The sequence below is a fragment of the Schistocerca serialis genome, chromosome 1 (assembly GCF_023864345.2).
Source record: "Schistocerca serialis cubense isolate TAMUIC-IGC-003099 chromosome 1, iqSchSeri2.2, whole genome shotgun sequence".
NCBI classification, from domain to species: Eukaryota; Metazoa; Arthropoda; class Insecta; order Orthoptera; family Acrididae; genus Schistocerca; species Schistocerca serialis.
The window spans coordinates 629,999,683-630,024,096 of NC_064638.1; the positions used below are offsets into that span (position 1 = coordinate 629,999,683).

General features: G+C 37.6%; 1 protein-coding gene across 10 annotated transcripts in view; it reads left to right on the plus strand.

The window, feature by feature from the left end:
• Window positions 1-2,612: 2,612 nt before the first annotated feature.
• LOC126478532 (broad-complex core protein isoforms 1/2/3/4/5-like) overlaps window positions 2,613-24,414 on the plus strand; it is a 352,226-nt gene continuing 330,424 nt past the window's right edge. For all 10 annotated transcript variants that reach the window (XR_007587442.1, XM_050103717.1, XM_050103708.1 and 7 more), the window contains exon 1: window positions 2,613-2,778. The gene's annotated coding sequence lies outside the window, so the exon portion shown is untranslated. The remainder of the gene's footprint in view (window positions 2,779-24,414) is intronic.

Below are 24,414 nucleotides of genomic sequence, written 5' to 3' on the forward strand. Positions count from 1 at the left end.
GCTAACACCACAATTTTTGAACATCTACCCAATGATTTTTAGAACAGCAAAGATAAATTTGAAAATGAAATGAAAACCCTTACCCTTGATAATTCTTTCTATTCCAAAGAAGAGGTTCCATTTTTGTATTGTGTAAAAGGTCGTGGATAGGAATTACTCACACTGGAATTTTGTAAAAAAAGAATCTGTAAATGGTCAGCATGTAGTCATATTAACATATGCATTCAGCATGAATGGTCAAATGTTTGTTTAATTTGTTGGAGTGTGTCACAGAGAACCTGAAGGAACTGAACTGGAAGACCCTTGAAGACAGGCGTGCACTGTCCCAAGAAATTCTGTTAATAAAGTTTCAAGAATTGGCTTTAAATGATTACTACAACCCTCTATGTATCACTCACATTTGGATCATCAGGATAAATTAAAGTAATTACTGCACACACAAAGTCATTCAAACAATCATTCTTCCCACACTCCATACATGAATGGAACAGGAAGAAACCCTGATCACTGCTATAATGGGATGTGCCCTCTGCCATGCATGTCATAGTGGTTTGCAGAGTATAGATAAATCATCCATGGATCATAATACTACTAAGTAACATTCCAAAATGGTATCAAAATGACTAATATTTAAGAACAGGTGGAAATACTGAAAGACAATGAAGCTACATGAAAGTCGCTAAATTCATGTTCAATTACATAATGGAACATTCAATGTTAATAGTGGAAGTGCCCTCATCTGCAAATTGTAGGAAGTAGGGAGAATGCACATTGTTGGGATCTTATAGATGTCTTCACGCTCAAACCAAAAATTGATAGCCTGTTGAACTATCAAACAATATTTTCTGCCATTCTCAAATTATGCACGAACTTACGTCTGTGTTGGAGTTAGCCCTTTGCAATAATTCGTCCCTCAGTTTTGATGAGTCCAATCTTGTACCGTAAGTTGAAAGAAGGAGCCTAATACTTGTAACAAAAAGCGAAGGTTCGAAAAAAGTGATGGAGTATTAGGTAAAAGGTATTGCTCGCGAAAACAATGTTGACACTCACTCAGCGCGCTGGCTGATGAGAGCGACAGTAAAATGTAGATGCGAAATGCCTTTACAGTCGCTTCCATCAGCCACGGTGCCGTGTTAGCTTTGCGCATACACATGGCACCGTGCGAACTGGCGCAGTGGTTAGCACATTCGGGAGGACAACGGTTCAAATCCGTGTCCGGCCATCCTGGTTTAGGTTTCCGTGATTTCCCTAAATCGCTTCAGGCAAATACCGGGATGGTTACTTTAACAGGATATGGGCCGCCTTCCTTTCCCATCCTTCCCTAATCCGAAAGGACCGACGACCTCGCTGTTTGGACCCTTCCTCCAAATTAACCAACTAGCATACACGGTACATTCTTAACATCATAGAAATAACCTGGGGCGTGTGTCGTGCTTGGGTAGCTCAGTGGGTAGAGCACAGAAAGGCAAAGGTCCTGAGGTCGACTCTCGGTCCGGCACACAGTTTGCCGGCACGGTAGCTCAGCGTCTTCGGTCAGAGGGTTAGCTGCCCTCTGTAATTAAAAAAAAAAAAAAAATTGAGTTAAAGGGTGAACGATGGACTTTAACAAGCATCATGGGGCGTCCGCCCCAAACAAATAGAACGAACACTAAATAACAAAATGAGATAAAAAAAACTGCACGGCATAGTCTTAATATCATAGAAATAACTTCTGCAGAAGTTGTCATGTATGCACCGGTTCTCTAGATTTTTCATACACATACGTAGGATTATTAGAAACTTAAATACTCAATATCGATGTTCTACAAGGATAGACTAGGTAAAAACATATTAGGCCTATACATGTTTATTTAATCTTGCCCTTTGCGACCTGCAATGGAGGCAGGTATAGAATTAGAAATACAGAAGATGTGTAGATAGAAGCTAATTATACTCTTGTAAATCATTGCAATCTTTTTCATGAAACTGATAGTTCGCTGCACAGTTCCGACACACCTAAGTACTTGTTTTCTTTTCGTAACTGCCGTCTTGTTATGATTTTATTTATTGAACTTGGATAGTTTAAGCATTTTCCATGCAATTGATGTTTTAAATAATATTTGTATAGCTGCATAATAAATCATTTTTATCATGTTGGAGGCATATATTTGTTTTATATTGGACACATTCAATAATCATTAAATGTAAAAACGTCATACAGAATGAAAAAAGGAGAAACTATGTGTTACCACAAAGCAACGACACATCTATCGTAGACAACAAATGCAGGCCGAAAAGCTACACGCTACACCCATTACTTTCAATGTTGTCTTGAAATCTCCTCGTTGAGAGAGTACTCAGTCCACAGAACCACTACAAATAGTCTTTCCTTAGGGGTGGAGGACCATTTTTATGATGCAGTTTGCTTTCGGATACTAATTCGTTCTTAAGCATTATTTCTGTTACTACTAAGAAAATAGACGGATTAATTGAAAATATGTATTATCTGGAAACCAGAAAATTATAAAACATTCAAATAATTGCAGCTTACACCATTATTCTTGCTAGTGTATCACATCAATTTTTGACGTTTGTTGCCGTGGGGGGAGGACCAATCAGAGTTGGCTGCACTGGTTGTTGAAACGAAGAGAGGGACGCCTTCGCTCTCAGCCGGAATATTGTTTATATTTTGTATTTACATTTTCCTATGAGTGCATATGAACAAGGGGAACAGCTTTACTTGGATAGTTGCACTTTAAAGAATTCCGTTGGATTTCCTCGGACTTCTGGATTTTGTATGTGAGTATAAGGACTGAAAATAAATGTTTAAAGATGTCGGTTAATGGGCGCTTTGTAGATATATTATTTATCTTACGAATTTAGGGTGTGCTACAGTTAGGTTCTACCTCATTCTGTCGTGTATTATTATATTAAATGAGAATGTTCAGTGTGCAACAGATGTGATCAGAGCGAAAGAGCAGCGGGACCCATTGTCTTTCAGATTAACGCAGTAGTAGATGCGCTGGATTCGGAGCATGAATTTGAAATGTTTTGATGTTGTCAAAAAACGAATGAAGCAGAAAGTATGAAGATTTAGAGGTGTAACAAGTCACATATTACACCATTGTTTCATCATCGACATCAGTATTGGAATGTAATATATACTGTAATCAATCATAAAATTTACTACCGGTGCCTACATAGCACTTAAACGAAGTATCTATTGTGGTTGGTAAATTTTATTTACGTAGTAACTACATCCTGCTACTGTTGCTTTATGTGTTGTTGTTGGTGAGCTCCAATAGAGCAGTGATTTTTTGAAAGATCAGTAAAAATGAATTTAAGTTGTAATAAGTAGTATAACTGAATACTTGAAAGAGAGTGAATGATACAATTAACATAAAGAGGTAAATTTTATAACTGAACATTCTCACAAATCAATTAATGATGTAGTTCAACATACTTTATTAGTAAACTTTTTTTATATTTATTTAGAACTGATTCAGACTTGTGCTTTCACTTCTAAATCCATTTTTTTTTAAATCTACATTCTTCTGAACTGCTATTGTTATTTGGTCATGTTTGACTAGTGTAATGTATTTTGTGGTTCTTAATGGCCTGTAGAGACGGCTATTGTCCCGTGACATAAACATGTTGTGTCATATGATACCTCACATACACAATCATGAAGAGAGCAGGGCAATGGCAACAATTTTTTTTTTAATTTTTTTTTAAATTTTTTTTTTTTTGCATTTGTATTAGTTTTGGGAATTTTGGTTGGATTGACAGATTGATCTATGGGTCATTCCATATCAAATCACCCAATAAAAAATAAATTTTACACCCACCCCCTTAGATTTTCATGAAATTTGGCTCAAATGGCTCTAATACCATCCTGACAACACCTGCAAATTTTTTTTTTTTTTTGCTGTATCTCTTACAGGTTTTTTATAAATTTTTAAAGTTTTTATGTTTTGCGTTTTCTGAACCTTCGGAAATGGTCAATTTAATTTGTATTCAAAACTTTAAATTTGCTTATCTTAAAAACTCTTTTAGATATAATCATGAATTTTTGCAGCAAGTTTATTTATTATACATATTTGAAGATAAAAATGATGCTATTAAAATATATTAATATTTTCTATGAAAAAAATATATATATGTGTATTTTTTTCTTATTTTTTTTAATGGATGTTTTGTTTTATAAGAATTGCAATATCTAGAGTCTCAGACCTGATAGAATGCTCAAATTTGTTTTAATTTACTCTTAAACATATAGGCTACTTGATAAAACAAAAATAATGATGGCTTTTTAACATGTTTATTAATTATAGTAGATTACATTAGAATTATGTACAAAGATAGTTTACTTACGACACTTATGTATAACCCAACTGATTGCTTGAAACATTGAATTTTTTGAGTAATTTTGTCTTTTTAATAAACATTAATGCTGATTCAAACTGTTTTTCCACTTCATCCAAGAGCTTTCAGTTCTTTTGATAGTCTTTTTTGAAGTAATACATTCTCCCAGTGCTGCTTGATTGAGGTGCGTCTACTATACAGACTATGTGCTCCAAAGGCACTATGCAGGAATCTTCTCTTTCAGGCCAATAAAATGATGCAGCGGGTCCTGAAGGATGTAGAAATAGAATTTCTGCATCTTCTTCATCATTGAATATTGTTTTTACCAGTCCAAAGTACCAGTTACCATCATAATTTGCAGCCACATAGCTATTTATGGATGGTTCAACACGAACCCAATCAGAAGAAGAATGGAAAGAAAAGACTAAGGAGGGTTTTACACTATCTGTAGTCCTACTAATTTCAACATTGTTTGTTGGAAGTGGTTTGAAGTTATGAAAACTTCTTGTTCCAGGAATGGTTCGGGTTGCTGAAAAACGTTTTTCTAGTTTTAACCGTAGCAAATCAGCTTCTTTTTTGTCAATAAAGTGAAAATGAATGTTTTCAATATTTTTTTCACAAAACTTATACACATCGATTGCTGTCATTATTTGTTCTTTGTCTGAAAGCTGTAGACTGGCTTTCCTTAAAATTCTTTTAATAGTTCCTCCTAGGCCATCACAAATTGACTACCCATTACTTGTTGCAAAAAAAGTGTGTTGGGCCTTCAAATTAAAGTCTCTCAAGTGTTCAGTCAAATTTTTAAAACTGTTTCTATTTTTGTACTGCCCAGCACAACCATCTGTAAAGTAGTGAACTGAGTCAATGTCAGTATGATGTAATGACAGCCACTTTGTAATTTCTTTTTGTACAAAGTTAACAAAACCAGTGTCATGTTCTTGGTCATCACTAATAAAACAGTGGTTGGAAACAAAAACATTGTTTTCCTCATTTCTTAGAAAAACTCCAACTGGGTGTAGAGTACAACCACCTCTATTCCAGTGGTAACTTTGGATCTCATTTTGTATAACAAAGGAATAATTTTCACTGAAATCCGTCACAATAATTGCTGTTTTGGGTGGTGGGTCTTCTTTCAATCTTTTAAAGGCTGCTGATTGGGATTTTGCTATAAACGAGTGCGGGGTGAGCTTTTCCAATGACCTAACCAATAAAGAAATGTAGTCTTCAACACTGATAGACTGTTTTGTCATTTCTGCCCTGTCTGTGTTAACCCACTGACTGATTATAATTTCTTCTTCTAAATCATAATATTCACTTAGTTTTTCAGTTAAGCACTCTGTTAGTGCAGTATTTGCAGGACAGCTGTTGCAATGATGTAGCATGCAGTTTTGGTTTTCTGTGTTGCACAAAAGCATCTTAATTAGGTCTTTATAAGCTTCTTCAATTTTCACAGCATCCAGTAATAGCTTAACATTCTGGTGGATACTGCATACACATACAGTGTGTGTGCCTGCAGCACCAGCAAGGATACATCATTTAGGTCTCAAGAAACAAAATTTTGAAAATCCTACTTCTACCTCGGGATTCTCCCATTTGAAAGAATAATAGAGTTCTCTCAAATTACACAAAATGAGTCTTTTTTGCATGTACACATTTTTTTGAACACTTACTTTGTCTTTTGTTCCAAGTAGCACTCTGGAACTTTCACCCTTTTCATAAAAATCTGTTACAAGTCTTACAGTATTTTCAGAAAGAGTTTTACCTTTTTTTGGACCAGGAGTTTCCAAAATACCCTTTTCAGATTTTAGCTTTCTAGCTTGTCGCACCATGTACTCACTTACATTAAATTCTTTCATCACTTTATTTCGACTCCAAGAATCTGGAGCCAAGGTCAAAATCTGCATTTTTCTAGACCTCCCAACAGATGAAATCTTCTCTTTCATAAGAGAAATCATTACATCAAAATCCTTTGCTTTCTCAACCACACTTTTATCTTCTTCGTCATCATCAGAACTTGGTGCATCATATTTTAATGCTTTTGAAACCGCCCTTTTTTGCAGTCTTTTCAATACTGCTAACCTTCCTTTTAAAATAAGACCCTTTACTTTGTTCTGACAAGCCATGAAGCTTTATCGGTGTTAAACCTAAATAATCAAGAGCAATGTTTGTTTGTACGAGGGATTCATTTCTGGATTCCAATGATTCTAATTCAACCATGACTTCATCATCTGTTTCACTTTCATTGACTTCAACTCTTAATTTTTCCTCACAAATGTTACGGCATGTTGAGCAAAGCTTTTGTCCAGGTTTTATGCTAATATTTTTTGTCAGTAATTGTTTAGAAAGATCCAAGCCTACACTTCTCAATGATTTTTTGATGGGCTTTTTGTGTTTTTTTTAATGGGTGTACATATGTTGTTTGATACTTTTCAAAAACATTTAAAAAGTAGTATCTGTGGTGTGAACATACATTCTTAAACTCACACAGATTAATTCCAGATCGTAAGTGGATCAAACCTTTTTCTTCCTCACTCAATTCTGATACCGGTTGTAACTTTTTGGAAGGTGTGTAGGTTGTTTGGAAACAGTAAGTTTTTTTAAATAACCCTACACTACAGGTTTGAATATCTGACATACTGATTTCACTTTTGGTCTGATTACTGTTCTGGTTACTTTTATAGGATATTGGAAAAGAATCTCTGTAAACTAAGTAACAGTACTTACTGAGAGTTGGAGTAAACTTAATAAAATACTATCCAAGCACTATTTAACATTGTAATAATTTTTTTACTTCAAAACACAGGAGTAACAAAACAAAATCCAAGTGTACATTGTTACTCCGAGAAGACAAAAACTTATTTTCGGTGTCCAAGTCACTTGGTATTTTTTATTTTTAAAAAACAATTAATATTATTTTAAAAATTAGATAACAATTAAACAGGTTAAAAAGCCAACATAATTTTTCTTTTATCTAATAGCCTATACAATTAAAAGTATTTTAAAACAAATTTGAGCTTTCTATCAGGTCGGAGACTCTAGATATTGCAATTTTTGTAAAACTGAACATCCATTAGCTAAAAAAAATAAAAAACTTGTAAATTTTTTTTCATTTGGAATATTTTAATATATCTTTATGGTAATTTTTTTTTAACATTTAGATATAATACACAAACTTATTCCAAAATTTCATACTAATATCTTGAGTATTCTTTAATATACAATTTTTTTTTAGTTGTGAGGACACGTTTAAGTTACAATTTCCGACTGCTGAAACAATGCCAAATCTAAAAACTTTAAAAATTTATAAGAAAAAAACTATAAGAGATAGAGCAAAAAAATTTTACAAGTGCTTTCAGGATGATAAACGAAGTAATTGTACCAAGTTTCATCAAAATCTGACATGGTTGGTGTCAAGGCCTGGGTGACTTGACATGGAATGACCCCTATAGCGTAGTCCATAGCAAAGGTTAGGTTGGAAGGGTAATGATTTGACTGTGAATTGGTGAAGACAACAAATGTGACAGTTTGGTAGGGATTAGCTAAAGCAGTATTGAAGTATTGAGTTAATTCGATTGTGGTACTAAATGTTCATTTTTCCTGATATACTTAATTCTTTGATGATTAATACTTTTCATATATCGAGGTTTTTATTGTTTTAACTATGGCTGTCTGAGACATTTTGCACAAACGTTTGATGTCAGTTCTTAAAGTTCCTTTCATCATTTTGTTCTGTGGTGGTTTCAAATTCAGCTCAGTCTACAGGTTTTTGAAAGGATTTGTGTTTCATCTGGTTTTACTTTGTGATACAGTTGCTATCTCTTTAGACTGCTAGAACTTTACTATGATTTCCTTGCTGTACATAATTGTGGCTTGTTATTTGTTTTGTATTTTTACTGTGAGAGGATGAAATTTCTGATTCACTCCAAAGTATTCTTAATCCTCATTGTGTGGTACTGATAATGTTCAGTATTGATTTAAAATGTAAGCAGCAACATTTCACTTTTGTTGTTGTTATTGTGGTCTTCACTCCTGAGACTTGTTTGATGCAGCTCTCCATGCTACTCTATCCCGTGCAAGCTGCTTCATCTCCCAGTACGTACTGCAGCCTACGCCCTTCTGAATCTGCTTAGTGTATTCATCTCTTGGTCTCCCTCTATGATTTGTACCCACCACTCTGCCCTCCGATACTATATTGGTGATCCCTTGATGCCTCAGAACATGTCCTACGAACCGATCCCTTCTTTTAGTCAAGTTGTGCCACAAACTTCTCTTCTCCCCAATCCTATTCAATACCTCACCATTAGTTATGTGATCTATCCATCTAATCTTCAGCATTCTTCTGTAGCACCACATTTCGAAAGCTTCTATTCTCTTCTTGTCCAAACTATTTGTCGTCCATGTTTCACTTCCATACGTGGCCACACTCCATACAAATACTTTCAGAAATGACTTCCTGACACTTGAATCTATATTCGATGTTAACAAATTTCTCTTCTTCAGAAACACTTTCCTTGCCATTGCCAGTCTACATTTTATGTCCTCTCTACTTCGTCCATCATTAGTTATTTTGCTCCCCAAATAGCAAAACTCCTTTATTACTTTAAGTGTCTCATTTCCTAATCTAATTCCCTCAGCATCACCTGAGTTAACTCGGCTACATTCCATTATCCTCGTTTTGTTGTTGTTGATGTTCATCTTATATCCTCCTTTCAAGACACTGTCCATTCCATTCAACTGTTCTTCCAAGTCCTTTGCTGTCTCTGATGGAATTACAATGTCATTGGCGAACCTCAAAGTTTTTATTTCTTCTCCATGAATTTTAATACCTACTCCGAATTTTTCTTTTGTTTCCTTTACTGCTTGCTCAATATACAGATTGAATAACACCGGGGAGAGGCTACAACCCTGTCTCTCTCCCTTCCCTACCACTGCTTCCCTTTCATGCCCCTCGACTCTTGTAACTGCCATCTGGTTTCTGTACAAATTGTAAATAGCCTTTCGCTCCCTGTATTTTACCCCTGCCATCTTCAGAATTTGAAAGAGAGTATTCCAGTCAACATTATCAAAAGCTTTCTCTAAGTCTACAAATGCTAGAGATGTAGGTTTGCCTTGTCTTAATCTAGCTTCTAAGATAAGTCATAGGGTTAGTATTGCCTTACGTGTTCCAATATTTCTATGGAATCCAAACTGATCTCCCCCGAGGTCAGCTTCTATCAGTTTTTCCATTCATCTGTAAATAATTCATGTTAGTATTTTGCAGCCGTGACTTATTAAACTGACAGTTCGGTAATTTTCACATCTGTCAACACCTGCTTTCTTTGGGATTGGAATTATTATATTCTTCTTGAAGTCTGAGGGTATTTCGCCTGTCTCATTCCTTTTGCTTACCAGTTTTGTCAGGACTGGCTCTCCCAAGGCTGTCAGTTGTTCTGATGGAATGTTGCCTACTCCCGGGGCCTTGTTTCGACTTAGGTCGTTCAGTGCTCTGTCAAACTCTTCACACATTATCATATCTCCCATTTCATCTTCATCTACATCCTCTTCCATTTCCATAATATTGCCCTCAAGTACATCGCCCTCTATATATTTCTTCCACCTTTCTGCTTTCCCTTCTTTGCTTAGAACTGGGTTTTGATCTGAGCTCTTGATATTCATACAAGTGGCTTTCTTTTCTCCAAAGTTCTCTTTAATTTTCCTGTAGGCAGTATTTATCTTACCACTAGTGAGATAAGCCCCTATATCCTTACATTTGTCCTCTAACCATCCCTGCTTAGCCATTTGGCACTTCCTGTCGATCTCATTTTTGAGACGTTTATATTCCTTTTTGCCTGCTTCATTTACTTCATTTTTATATTTTCTCCTTTCATCAATTAAATTCAATATTTCTTCTGTCGCCCACGGATTTCTACTAGCCCTCGTCTTTTTACCTGCTTTATCCTCTGCTGCCTTCACTACTTCATCCCTCAAAGCTACCTATTTTTCTTCTACTGCATTTCTTTCCCCCATTCCTGTCAATTGTTCTCTTATGCTCTCCCTGAAACCCTGTACAACAAACAAACCCAGGTGAGTTTCCTGAGAGCCACCCGTTCTTTACATCATTTTGTTTTACGGTGGTGGTAGTTTTACATTATGTGTGCATTCCATGCTGTAGGAGAGTTCCGACCTTATAAGTTAAATATTGCAGTCGAGTAACGTGAAACTTTAAATTTCTGAGTACTACAATGGTGCTGCCAAATGGTAAGACACTGGACTTGTGTGTGATAGGACGGCAACTAAAATACCCTTTTAGCCTTCCGGATTTATCTTTTCCAAAATTTCCCTGGAAAGTGTTGAGTACGAGTTATGGGAATTTTCCACTGAAAGAGTATGGCCAGTTTTCTACCTGTCCTCACCCACTTTGAATTTCTGCTCTGCCTCTAATGACCTCATCGTCAGTAGGATGTTAACTGCATCTCTACCTTCCCTTTTTTTATACAGTTGCGCTGTACACAGTATTGTTTGGCCAATATCTACATGTACATCCATACTCTGTAAATTACCCCAAAGTGCATGGCAGAGGGTACTTCCCTTTGTGCCAGTTATTAGGGTTTCTTCCTGTTCCATTCACATATGGTGCACGGGAAGAATGATTGTCTGAATGCTTCTGTGTGCACTGTAATTATTCTAATCTTATCCTCATGATTTCTACACGAGCAATACATACGACATTGTACTATATTTCTTGGGTCATGATTTCAAATCAGTTCTTGAAAAACTGTTGGTGGACTTCCTTGGTATAGTTTATTTGTATCTCTAAGAGTCTACCAGTTCAATTTCTTCATCATCACTGTAACACTCTCCCAGGGGTCAAACGAACCTGTGACAATTCTTGCCGCCCTTCTCTGTAGTGTTCAATATCTCCTGTTAGTCCTATTTGGTACTGGTCTCACACACCTGAGCAGTATTCTAGAATGGTTCACACAAATGACAAATGACCTATAAGTAGTCACCTTAGTAGACTGATTGCACCACCCTAGTCTTGCACTAATAAACCAAAGCCTACCACCTGCTTTACCAATTGAGCCTATGTGATCATTCCGTTTCGTGTCCCTACAAAGTGTTACATCTAATTTTATTTGTATGAGTTGGTCAATTCCATCTGTGTCTCTTTGATATTATAATCATGGGATACTACTGTTTTTTTCATTTTGTGAAGTGCACAATTTTACATTTCTTAACATTTAAAGCAAATTGCCAATCTTTGCACCATTTTGAAATTTTGTTGAGATCTGATTGAATATTTATGCAGTTTCTTTCAGATAGTACTTCATTATAGATAACTGCATCATCCGCAGAAAGTCTGAGATTTTTAGCAACATCTTCTGCAATGTCATTAATATACAATGTGGATTAGAGTAGATTAGATTAGATTAGATTAGATTAATACTTGTTCCATAGATCATGAATACGACACTTCGTAATGATGTGGAACGTGTCAGGTTAATAAAAGATGTCTGTACAAGATATTACATTACACAAAATATTACATGACACTAATGTTTAAGTTTTTTTTTCCCTTAATTTATATCTAAAAATTCAGCCAATGAGTAGAAGGAGTTGTCATCTAGAAATTCTTTTAATTTATTTTTAAATGTTGGTTGGCTATCTGTCAGGCTCTTGATGCTGTATTGTAGGTGACCAAAGACTTTCGTGGCAGCATAATTTACCCCTTTCTGTGCCAAAGTCAGATTTAACTCTGCATAGTGAAGATCATCCTTTCTCCTGGTGTTATAGCTATGCACACTGCTATTATTTTTGAACTGGGTTGGATTATTAACCTCAAATTTCATAAGTGAATATATATACTGTGAGGATCCCTAGATCCTTAAATAGATGTCTGCAGGATGACCGTGGGTGAGCTCCAGCAATTATTCTGATTACACGTTTTTGAGCAATGAATACTTTTCTACTCAACGATGAATTACGCCAGAATATGATACCATACGAAAGCAGTGAATGAAAGTAGGCATAGTAAGCTAATTTACTGAGATTCTTATCACCAAAATTTGCAGTAACCCTAATAGCATACGTAGCTGAACTCAGATATTTCAGCAGACCATCAATGTGTTGCTTCCAGTTTAACCTCTCATCAGTGGACATACCTAAAAATTTTGAAAATTCTACCTTAGCTACAGACTTCTGTTCAAAGTCTATATTTATTACTGGAGTTGTGCCATTTATTGTACGGAACTGTATATACTGTGTTTTATCAAAATTTAAAGAGAGTCCGTTTGCTGAGAACCACTTAGTAATTTTGTGAGAAACATCATTTACAATTACATCACTTAGTTCTTGGTTTTTGGATGTTATTACTATACTTGTATCATCAGCAAAAAGACATAACTTTGCATCTTCATCAATGTGGAATGGTAAGCCATTAATGTATATCAAGAACAGTAAAAGACCTAAGACCGAACCCTGTGGGACCCCATACTTGATAGCCCCCCCCCCCGTTTGAGGAATCAGCTGTTGTTTTAACATTACATGAACCACTTATTTCAACTTTCTGCATTCTTCCAGTTAAGTATGAATTAAACCATTTGTGCACTGCCCCCCCCCCCCCCCCCTCAAGAGGAATTGTTGCATGGGACATACGGATAAATTGGCTATAGTGAAACACCTTTGCCAGAGGATGACCACGAAATAAAATGCACCGAGATGAGTGTCATATCGAAAACATCGCATTGTCATGTGCATATGTATAGAGAGGCTATTGAAATTTATAAACACCATAATAATTTTAACAGAAAAGAAGAAGGTGTTAAATAAAATAAAATGTGGATGTCAACATTGCAACATAAGAAAGACAGCCGATCACTTTCAATTGAGAATTTTGGCATTACCAGAGATAATCTCATAGTCGACGATGGACTTTGGCGCCCTTTATAACGCGCATATATTTGGCACTCTCTCAAGTTCTTGTTGCAGTTCACCACTGTACCTGTGAAGATGTCTCGCGCAGTCAGAGAGGAAAAATTAAAAGAAGATGTTGTACATCGATCATTTTACAATATTCTAGGCCTATTACAGTAGTTACTGAAGGCTTCATGCATTGCCTGCTTGACAGCCAAACATTTCATTCAGCATCTCTCTTTCTGTAGTCCCATTCTTTGTTTTACACTTATTATGCCGTAGTCTCTGTTTCTTTAGATGTCTCTTTACAGTGACGGTATACCGTCGGGGCCCTCCCATTATGAACTTTTTTACTGGGTACATATCTATCCAACATATGGTCAACTATTTTTTTTAAAGTTGAGCCATAGTTCATCTACATGCTCCTGTCCAGTGCTGAAAGTTTCAGGTTCCTCATTGAGAGATGACACTATCAATTTTTTTACACAGTTTTTCCTTCTTGTCTAAGTTGGCCTTTGTATTTCAGTAATTATTGTTGCCACAACTGTTTCAAGATCGCTGGTAGCAGTTTCGATGTCAGTACTCTCAGAGACATCAGGTCTCCTAGTTTCCATTAGATCCAATATATTTTCATTATGGGTGGGGTTCCTAACTATCTGTTTAGGTAATTTTCAGGGAAGGCATTGAGTGATGTTTCATATGATGTCTTACCACACCTAGCACTAACAAAACTATTATTTTCCCAGTCAATTGTTGGATGATTAAAGCCTTCACCATTGATTACTGTATGATTGGGGAACTTCCATGCAAGTGAACTGATGTTATCTCTAATGTTTTTGGCTACATTAGGATATGAGTGTGGTGGGTGGTTGGAAAGAGTGGGCTTTGACCTAACACAAAATGCCAGTGATTCGATTCAATTAGATTGTTTGGGGGAAGAGACCTAACAGCGAGGTCATCGGTCTCATCGGATTAGGGAAGGACGGGGAAGGAAGTCGGCCATACCCTTTCAAAGGAACCATCCCGGCATTTGCCTGGAGCGATTTAGGGAAATCACGGAAAACCTAAATCAGGATGGCCGGATGCGGGATTGAACCGTCGTCCTCCCGAATGCGAGTCCAGTGAAAATGCCAGTGATCTGAAATCTTGCGACATATATTGGTTCACAGCTCAAGAGCATATACTGTAAGTACTATGGTTCTGAATGTACAATTGTGAATTGTACTTGCCTATTGCATTTCATTGTCACAAACATTAGAAGGATTTTTGCACTTGGGTGTGTACCCTGTGTTAGTCTCTTGTTGCTCTACCCTGTTATTTCTCAGTTTAAGAAGTCCAAAGATTGTCAGCGATGCTTTTTCGTTTCCCTGTTTGAAGTTAGCCATTATTGAATAATTTATTTGTTAAATTTGGTTTGAAGATCTCCCAAACAAAGGGAAGTTGCAAATGCTGAGATTAAGAGTGTTATTACATTAGGAATGTCAGCAGTATATGAAATGTAATGGGGATAACGGGGAAATCATTTTTTTTTTTTTTACAACTTGTTCCGCTAAGTATTTATTTTTGCAACCAAGGTTTCGTGTTATTAGTGCATTGTCTAGCATTACTGGCAAAAATGTTAAATGTGTGAAATCTTATGGGACTTAACTGCTGAGGTCATCAGTCCCTAAGCTTACACACTACTTAACCTAAATTATCCTAAGTACAAACACACACACCCATGCCTGAAGGAGGACTCGAACCTCCGCAGGGATCAGCCGCGCAGTCCATGACTGCAACGCCTTAGACCGCTCGGCTAATCCCGCGCGGCGCAAAAATGTTAAAACATCTTTGCCTGTAATTCTAGGAAATGAACAGATAATCTAAATCCAAGGTAAAAAAAAATTAATGAACTAGTGGCTATAAAATATGTTTTTTCCTTTATGTTTCACCTAATAAAGTCAACAGAAATTGTGAAATGTAGTGCCTGCCAAATATCTTTTTATTTAATTATTCTTCTAGGAATCAGCTTATAATGTATGTCATTTGTCATCATAATGAAGTGAAAATAAAAATATGTATAAGAACAACTTTTACTAGGATAGGACAGGTTTTTGGCTGTGATCTTCTGAAGGAACATGAAATGATTAAGGGAAACCTGAGTAATCAAGTTGGCTGGACAGAGCAAACTCCATCTTCATGAATAAGGGGCCAGTGTCTTGAAAACTGCTCTGTGTCATTCAATTGATGCCTATGGTACAATATTATTTTGTTCATACACAAGTCGCACAAGAGGAGTTGTGATGTAAAAGATAGTTTTGCATTGTTTCTTTGCATCTATTTGTGCCATCATTGCACATACTTTGAACACCCGCAAGTGACTCCATAACCATGAACTTGCTGCTATGTCCCTTGCATTCTTATAAGTCTGTGTGGAAAATTGAGTTCAGGACCATAAACATGCTATCATGTGCTATGCACATCTCCATTTCTTTCCTCCAACCCACATGGAATACTGAGTTGTGAGTCAGCTGTTGAACTCAGGACAGTAACAGACGTTACTAATTATACAGTATAGATCTTGGGCACATTATTTTCATGTTAAAAGCATTTCACTGTGATCATATATGGTAATTTGGCAATGTAGTGTTGTCTCCTTTTGTCAGTAAACCCTACTTTAAGTTTTGTAAGTAAGTACAGACAGCAGAAGTGAACTAGTATCATTGTTTGGGTGTTTCAGTCAATTTCAGTAGTCAGTTTTCTAACTTGTGTACAGCAGGGTAGTAGGACACTGACTGATAACATTTTTATAGATGCTGCTCAGGCTGAAACAATTAATGTGTATCAAATTGCCAAAGGACTATTTGATCATGATGTGCTATTAATGGAAATAAACAATATTGCACATTGCAGCCTTGAGTCAGATTCATACAAAGCAGTAAGACTTATTAATGAGAACAGGCTGTAATGTTTCAAGATAAACTTAAAAGAGGTGGTTTGGGATGAGATGTGTATAGAAAGAGATGCTGTCAACAAATTCAATTTATTCCACAGTAAAGTTGTATTTGTATTTGAAATTTGCTTTCATAAAAAGTTATCCAGAAGATCCATCAAGGGAAAAAGAAGTATGTCATAGGTAACTAAAGAAATTAAAATGTCATGTAGGAGAAAGAGGGAAATATATAAAGGCCAGAGTGAGTCAAAGTCCTGCATTACTTCCATACTCCAAAAACTACTGTAATATTTAAGTAAAGTCATCAAATGTCAAGAAGTATGCACATCCTGACATAATAATGCCGATAATAAAATTATTGTCAAATGGGAGACGGGATAGCCAGTCAGTGTAAGAGATAGAATACAAATTAACCCAGTTCCATTTGAATTAGTTTTCTCTTCTGAATTTTACAAATTAGATATTTATTTGTATATTGCCTCTAGTAAACATGCTACAACAAACTAAACAAAAATATTAATAATTTAAGCAAAAGAGGGTGTAAAATATATTCACACTAGACAGAACCCAGATGTGTAAGTGAAATATTTGACAGTAAATAAATAGGCTACAGCACTTGCTTTGTGATATGGTACAAGACATTCTATGTGCAGCCCACATCACATTTACTGTGTATTGTTCTTGGAGTTCCTTTCCAATTTTCTTCAGTGCAGCATAATTTTTTTTCTTTTTTGCCATAACTACCAGGTGATTTTTTTCATTGTGTCTGATGTCATGCAACAGTCTACCTTTGTATGAATTATTAGCAGGGCGACAGGACTTCTAGGAATTATAGCATTGGATGTCAGGTAACATTTCACAGTGCTGTGTCAAAATTGCAGCTGTGGCATATTCATACCTGTCTTTCTGTAGAGAATCCATGTATTATTTATAGACACATCCAGTAGCCATGGAAAAATTAGCCACCATCATTTCTTTTCTCTGATGCTCACCTTGTATAGTGCTATATTTTCATCCATTCGGTCAGTTCCCTCTACATTTTTGTTGTAGTCTCCAATAACATTTGGCTGAGGTGCAAGGATTCTTTTCTTCTCTTGTCTGGAATATCAGTGCACAGAGCTTACTGAATTGATTCCATGGCTGGTTGAAGTAATTGTTACTGTAGAATTATCTAGCCACCTGGTAATAATCATTCCACTTTCTTGCCGCTCTTTTAATCAATATCACCACTCTCATTCCTTTGGAACATTGTGTTAGAGGCTACAAGTGGACATTCCTTTGGCAGACTATTCTCACAGATAGTGCTTGTTGCACCACAAACTTGTTCTTTTAGATGAGCCAACATTGTCAGTGATGTTTACAGGTTGTCAAAATGTGTAGGGTCAGTTTTTACTTTTTTCAGGGAGTGAATCAATCACATTTTACAAATGCTTTCTCATATACTTTGTTCCATTGGGATCAGTTCTGTGACATATCTGAATATCCACTAGGTATCCCATATTTGTGTTTCAACACCACACTTTGTACTCATATCTAATGGTTTTACCTTTCAGAAATTGTTTGCATTCATGACTGCCAAAATACTTCATCAAGCTCTCATCATAATCCAAATCTGCCCAGGTGAAAGTGGAGAGAAAACACTTCTCAGCAGATCTATTAATGGACAAAGTTTCCACATTTCACCATTTACGTTGATTTGTGCGTTATCAAATGATGAATGAATCTCATAATTGTTCCAAATCTGTCTCTTCTCATCATTTGATGTCTCATATCCAGCCCTGAATCCCAGCAACATTTTCTGCTTAGTAGAGGATTATAGCCCAAGAGAATTAGAAATCCTAGAAAACCTTTTATTTCTTCATGTGTTATTTTGGGATCTGGACAAATCTTGAATAAAGCATATTTTGTTGGTTTGGTAACGAAAACTTTAATTGTTTCATCATTACAGAACAGTTCAAAGCACCGAACTGGAGACAAGCTCCTGTATTTATGATAACTCTCAGGAAGCAAAGTGTTATCACTTTTCAGATCCTCCCTTCCACAGTCTCTGATTACAGTTTTTTAAATTTGTAGCTTTTTGGTTCCATTTGAATTGGTGTTTTCTTGATTATCACAAGAGCAATCACTCTAAAGTTCACAACGTAACCTGTTACAGTTGGTCAAAACTTCTCCTGCACCAGAATGAAGTTGGCTTAGTCCAAGATTGGCTATCTTTCCACCCCTATGTGCTTCACCAGAATCTTCATCTGACTCCACATGACTCCACAATAGCTTCAGGAGACTCAATAAATATATCTGTTGCATCTTCTTCCTCCTCCGCCTTCAAAATAGCCAGGATTTCACACACAGGCAAGTCCCTGAGAAAGAAGAAACCATTATATTGATTGTTCTGGCTAGCGTAACATGTGTAACACACAATTAAAACTAGGATAGGAACCATAATAGTGAATTACATTTTGTGACTAACCTGTATCATTAATTTCAGCACTCCTGCATTACAGTCAATCAAAACTCTTAAAAATTGTGTGTTCTGTTGCGACAGAAAGTAATACTTACTTCTTATTTCAAGACATAATCTTATTCATAAAAAGTATTCAGTAATTGAAGCACCAACCTTGTACAAAAACAAATCTCCCATGCCTTATCTTTCCAGTCTCCCACTACTTCCGAAAGTTCCACCATCTAGCCGCAGAGGAGCAGTTCCCTCGTAACTCAGTACCACTCAGGACTGGAGCAACTGAATTACATTCTTTGCCAGGGTTTCTCGTCGTGCCCTGAAATGAGAAATGTCCTGCGCACTATCCTTCCCACCCCTCCCACAGTGGTATTCCACCATCCACTGAACCTGCACAATACGAGGAGCTATCCAAAATTTTCTGGACTGGTGCTGCCATCTGTTGATAACCTCGCCTTTGGACTAATGGTCACCATCACCCTCGAAGTAGTTCCCATCTGCATGTACACACTGGTCCCAGTGATTCTGCAACTGGTCAAACATTTTTTGGAAATCCTGTTCTTTGAGGGTGTTTATCACCACCAGCAAAACTTCTTAAATCCTCTCTAGAGTGTTGAACCGACGGCCTGTCAGCTTGAGTTTCAGTGTTGGGAATAGCGCGAAGTCACAAGGTGCCAAATCTGGCTAGTATGGTGGGTGGGGTACGACCGCCATTTTGTTTTTTGCCGAAAAGGTCCTGGTGAGCAAGGACGTGTGACAGGGTGTGTTGTCGTGATGCAGCAGCCAGTTCCCTTGATGCCAAAGTTCAGGCTGTCATCGCCACACGTTTTCATGGAGGTATCGCATAACGTCACAGTAGTATGCGGAATTCACTGTTTGGTTGGGTGGGACAAATTCTTTGTGCACGATTCCTTTGGTATCAAAGAAAACAATGATCATGCTCTTCACTTTGCTCTTCATCTGTCTCGCTTTTTTGGGTCTTGGAGAGCCCGGGCCCTTCCACAGGGACGATTGTTGCTTTGTCTCTGGGTCATAACCGTAATCCAGCTCTCGTCGCTGGTGATAACCAATGACAAGAAGGTTGGATCATCAGATGCAGTCTGATGAAGGTGCGTGCACACTTCAACACGCTGTGCCTTCTGATCGGCAGTCAAGATCCTAGGCACAAATTTTGCGGCGACATGATGCATGCCCGATTCATCAGTCAACATTCATTGACATGCCCCATAACCAATACCCGCTTCATCCACGTGGTCTTGAAGGTTTGACGTCGATCCGTATGAACCAGTTGTTGAAGTTTGCCAACCATGTCTGGTGTTGCATGGCTAACGGGCTTTCCAGTGTGAGCATCATTTTCGACGTTTGTACGGCTGGCCCTGAACTGATCATGCCACTCATAAACACATGCGTATGGCTCATGCTCTCTCCCCCAAACACTAGTTGAATCATTGCAAGGGTCTCCGTAGCACTTTCCCCAGGATTCGCACGGAATTTGATACACACGCGCTGTTCTGTTAGCGGATCCATCGTAAAATCGCCACACCCCAAATACAGAATATTATGAAATTGCTGTGGACACACAACACGTCCTCCTAGCTGAATGCCACTCCGCACACTGACTCATCAGATATGCAGCTCTCGCCACCTAGCGGTGCAAAGATCTGGTACTCCTACTTTCCAGATGGCAGCACCAGTCCCAAAAATTTTGGATTCCACATCGTATACTTGTCCATCCTTACACAACCCTAGCTCCCAATCCCTTACTTCATGGCTCGTACCCCTGTAATAGACGTAGAGGCAAGACCTGTCCCACATGTCCTCTCACCACCACCTACTCCAGTCCGGTCACTAACATTACCAATCCCATCAGTGGCAGGGCTATCTGTGAAACCAGTCATGTGATCTACAAGCTAAACTGCAACCACTGCTCTGCATTCTATGTGGCAAGACAACCAACAAGCTGTCTGTCCGCATGAATGGCCACCGACGAACTGTGCTCAAGAAACAAATGGACCACCCTGTTGTTGAACATACTGCCAAACATATCCTTCATTTCAATGTCTGCTTCACAGCCTGTGCCATATAGATCCTTCCCACCAACACCAGCTTTTCTGAATTGCACAGTTGGGAACTTTCCCTGCAATATATTCTATGTTCTTGTAACCCACCTGGTCTCAACCTTCGTTAGTCACTGTCCTCACCCACCCAGCCCCTTCTCTGTTCCCATTCCAACACTATACAGCCATCATTCCACTAGCATACCTGGTCTTTTTATTTCTCTCCTTTTCAGCTAATTCCCCCCCCCCCCCTCCCTCCTCCCAACTCTCCCCTGTCCTCTGTCTAACCTGCAGCACTTCACTGTCCTCTGCCCTCACCATACTATCCCTCCCCCTCCCCACCCCGGCCTCCTCCTTACCCCCACCCAGTCGCCACTCCCGTCATGCACTGGTGCTGCTGCTCGCAGTGTGGTTTAATGTAGTTTCAGTTGACTGAGACTGCAGTCGTGTGTGTGAGTTGCGCGCACGCGCGTGCATGCATGTCTATTGTCGATGAAGGCCTTAATGGCTGAAAGCTTTAATTGTGAGAGTCTTTTTGTTGTGCCAATCTGCGACTCTGCATCTCCACATCTCCGCTATGTGGTGGGTGGTAACTTTCCTTCTCTTATTATTGACACCCATTTTAGGTTGTCCTGGACAATCATTGGAGAAGGTTGTAACATTTCTGGTTTTGTTGTGTGCTCCTTTTTTGCCTTCCTTAGCAAAAATCCTTTTGTAGCACAGTGTGCAGTGTTGCCAAAATATTGTTGCCGGTCCCTCAATTTTTCCCCAAGTATGAGCTTGCTTTCTTGTTGGAGGAATGGCACAGGGAGCAAGGCAATGGACTCCAAAAATTTGGAAATGACATTTTTCACCCCAAAGCGCTCATTTTACAATGCAGAATCCAAGAATTTACTACAGAGGCCCCTAGTAGAAGTACTGTTGCAGCTTTTCTCCAACATTTCACCCCTTCAGGAACCATTAAAAGCATTAGTGTTCTCCTTTTATCTGCACAGTTAAAACTTTTGACTATTATTGTTCTCTGCTCCAGATATTTCCTCCTTTTTAAGTTCCTTCTGCACAATATCCTTGGGAAGTCTTGCTCTATTTGGATGAATTATCCCACAGAAAAGCACAAATTTATCCAACAAGTCATGTACTAGAGAAATGCTTGTATAGAAATTTTCAACAAATGAATTCGAGCTTTTCCAAAAAGAGACTCTCACATTTTCGTAGTGATGCCCCAGCACCACCGCACCTTACAGTTTGTCATCTTTCATTTTTATAGATACGCAAAGTGAAAGTATAGCCTTACTCTGTACAAATTTTGATCAGTCTTCCACCATACTTGTGAGACTTGTTAGGGACCTTTTGCCTAAAAGTCAATCTTCCTCTCCAAGGAAACATAGATTCATCAGTTACCACTTGTCTTCCAGGGGTCAGAACATTTTGAAAGTTACTGGGCAGATGTTCAACTAACAACTGTACTTTGTAACTTGTGTCATTTACATTTCTAGGGGCATCATTATCAACTAAGTGGCAGCAGGATCATGTCAAGATAATGGTAGAAATCTGTCACAGTTCATAGTGGTTTTTATGCTTTATTTTCATACAATAGATTCTTTATTGATCAAAGTGAAATCTCTGGGCTCTTGTTGAACCTCGTATTAGTATTATGCCAATAAACTTGCCCGTTTATTCCTCATAAGCGTCAATCCTGTTGGCTAGTTGAGACCTCTTTTTTGCCCAGTATTTCCAACAGTTTCTGTGCTGCCTATCTGTTTGTATCCAATACCATGTTGTTAATATGTTTTGTGTTATCATCATTTTTAAACATAGGAAGGGATATCAAAATTAATGGAAATATTAACTTCTGAATCCCAGTTAAAAATTACTCGTATTATATTTAGTCCATTTTGTTCCCAAATTGGGATATCATTTTCAGCTATGACATTACCATTATCAGAGTTACATACAATAACATGAACTTCATCAGAACAGGAGTCATCACCACTTACATTTAAATCCAAAAACAATCTTGAATCATGTGGATTGTAAGCTGGATCATTGTCTGATGCGGGAGAAATGTCATAGTCACGGGAGTCACTTTTATTTTGGCACTAGTTCAGATAGTAGAATAGTCCCTCCTCAACTAATGGTGCACTACATCTTTGTTTCTTCGTTACTAGCAGCCCAGAAGTAGATGGATCCATTTCTAGCGAACTGTGCAGTGAAATGTTATTGCAACTGGTGTCAGCTATAATTGTTGTAGATGATAAATATCTCTTAACCATAAACAAAATTTTACTAAATACCTTAAAGCAGCTATTCTTGGCTGCTAGCACTAACAAATGATGATGTGTGTCTTCACAGAGACTATTCTTGCCTACTAACACTAATGAACGGCGGTGTGTGTATTTTAATGTAAAACAATAAGTGACCAGTTTTCTGTAGCGTTTGGTGCTAAAAGAGTGCAGCACAGCAGTTGGGACACAGCGTGGCCCAAAAAGTTGAAAACCCCCCCCCCCCCCTCAGGAAAGTATTATCAATCAGGTCATTGGTGGGACTGAATTGAAGCAGTAACATATTTCAGTTATTTAGCTCATGCTAAATACATATATACCTTTGAGCCTTTTGCAGCTTAGAATTGGACATAATCACTTCTGCAATTTTGGGAAGTCACCGAAATTCATGCCAATCGGATGGAAAGAATTGCATCGGGGCATGTGGTGTACTGAGCCACAGGGGATGTGTTAACAGAGGTAATAGAAATACAAAGTGACTCTGACATCTTTTTTTGAAAATTTCAGGTGGTCACGGCAAGATTTTAGATTTTCTGCTTGGGAAACTGTAGCAATGAAGCTGGCAAGAACATTTCATTAGCTGGTAACTGGTGACTTACATGCCAGTTTGAAGTATGTATTTTGCATTTTCTAAAACTGGGAAGTATGTAATGGATGTTCTCAGTTTTTATATGAAGGATAATTATCTTTCAGTATGTCATTTGTATTTTATTTTATAAAATAGTTGTTGATGCAACTTTTATTATAAAAGATTATTCTTAGGTTATCATCCTCTGACTCGGCAAATCTGGGAATGTCACAGACCCTAGAATCTACTAAAATGGATATTCCATTTGCCAATTTCATACCTTTTGCATATCAGTGCCCTCTTTCAATTTCTATGAATTCGCTGAGGAGCTACACACATCCCAGCTTTTCTTTTGTTCAGAGGCTCTTCAGTTGTGCGGTAAATCACAATGACATGAATATATGTCCATTGTTTTCATATATGCTTTCCATACATTTGTAGGCTGCTGCTTCTCTGTTTTCCCTCTTCTAGACTTGTAACATTCTGTACAGCCATATGATTGGAGACTTTTTTTCTAATACTTAACGTATCACATTCAGACGATCTACTGAATTGGTGTTCCATATGACTTCACTTTATCTGGTGAAATTTGTAGATGCATGAACTGCAGCATGCTTTATATGGATTTAACAGACATTGTACTTAAAGCATAACCACAACATACTATATAAGAAAACAAAAGTGGACTTCAGTTGCCTGTCATCTGCTAAACAGCCCAACAGATTCCCACGTAACCCAGGAAGCAATGCTCCATTACAAATGGCCTCATTTTTAGAAAATTGTGCACACACAAATGCATATGCGTAGTTGTGCTGTTGGAAATTAAGTGCATGCACAAAGTTGAGCAGAAGAAAGACATTGTATGGATGCACCTATATACAAAT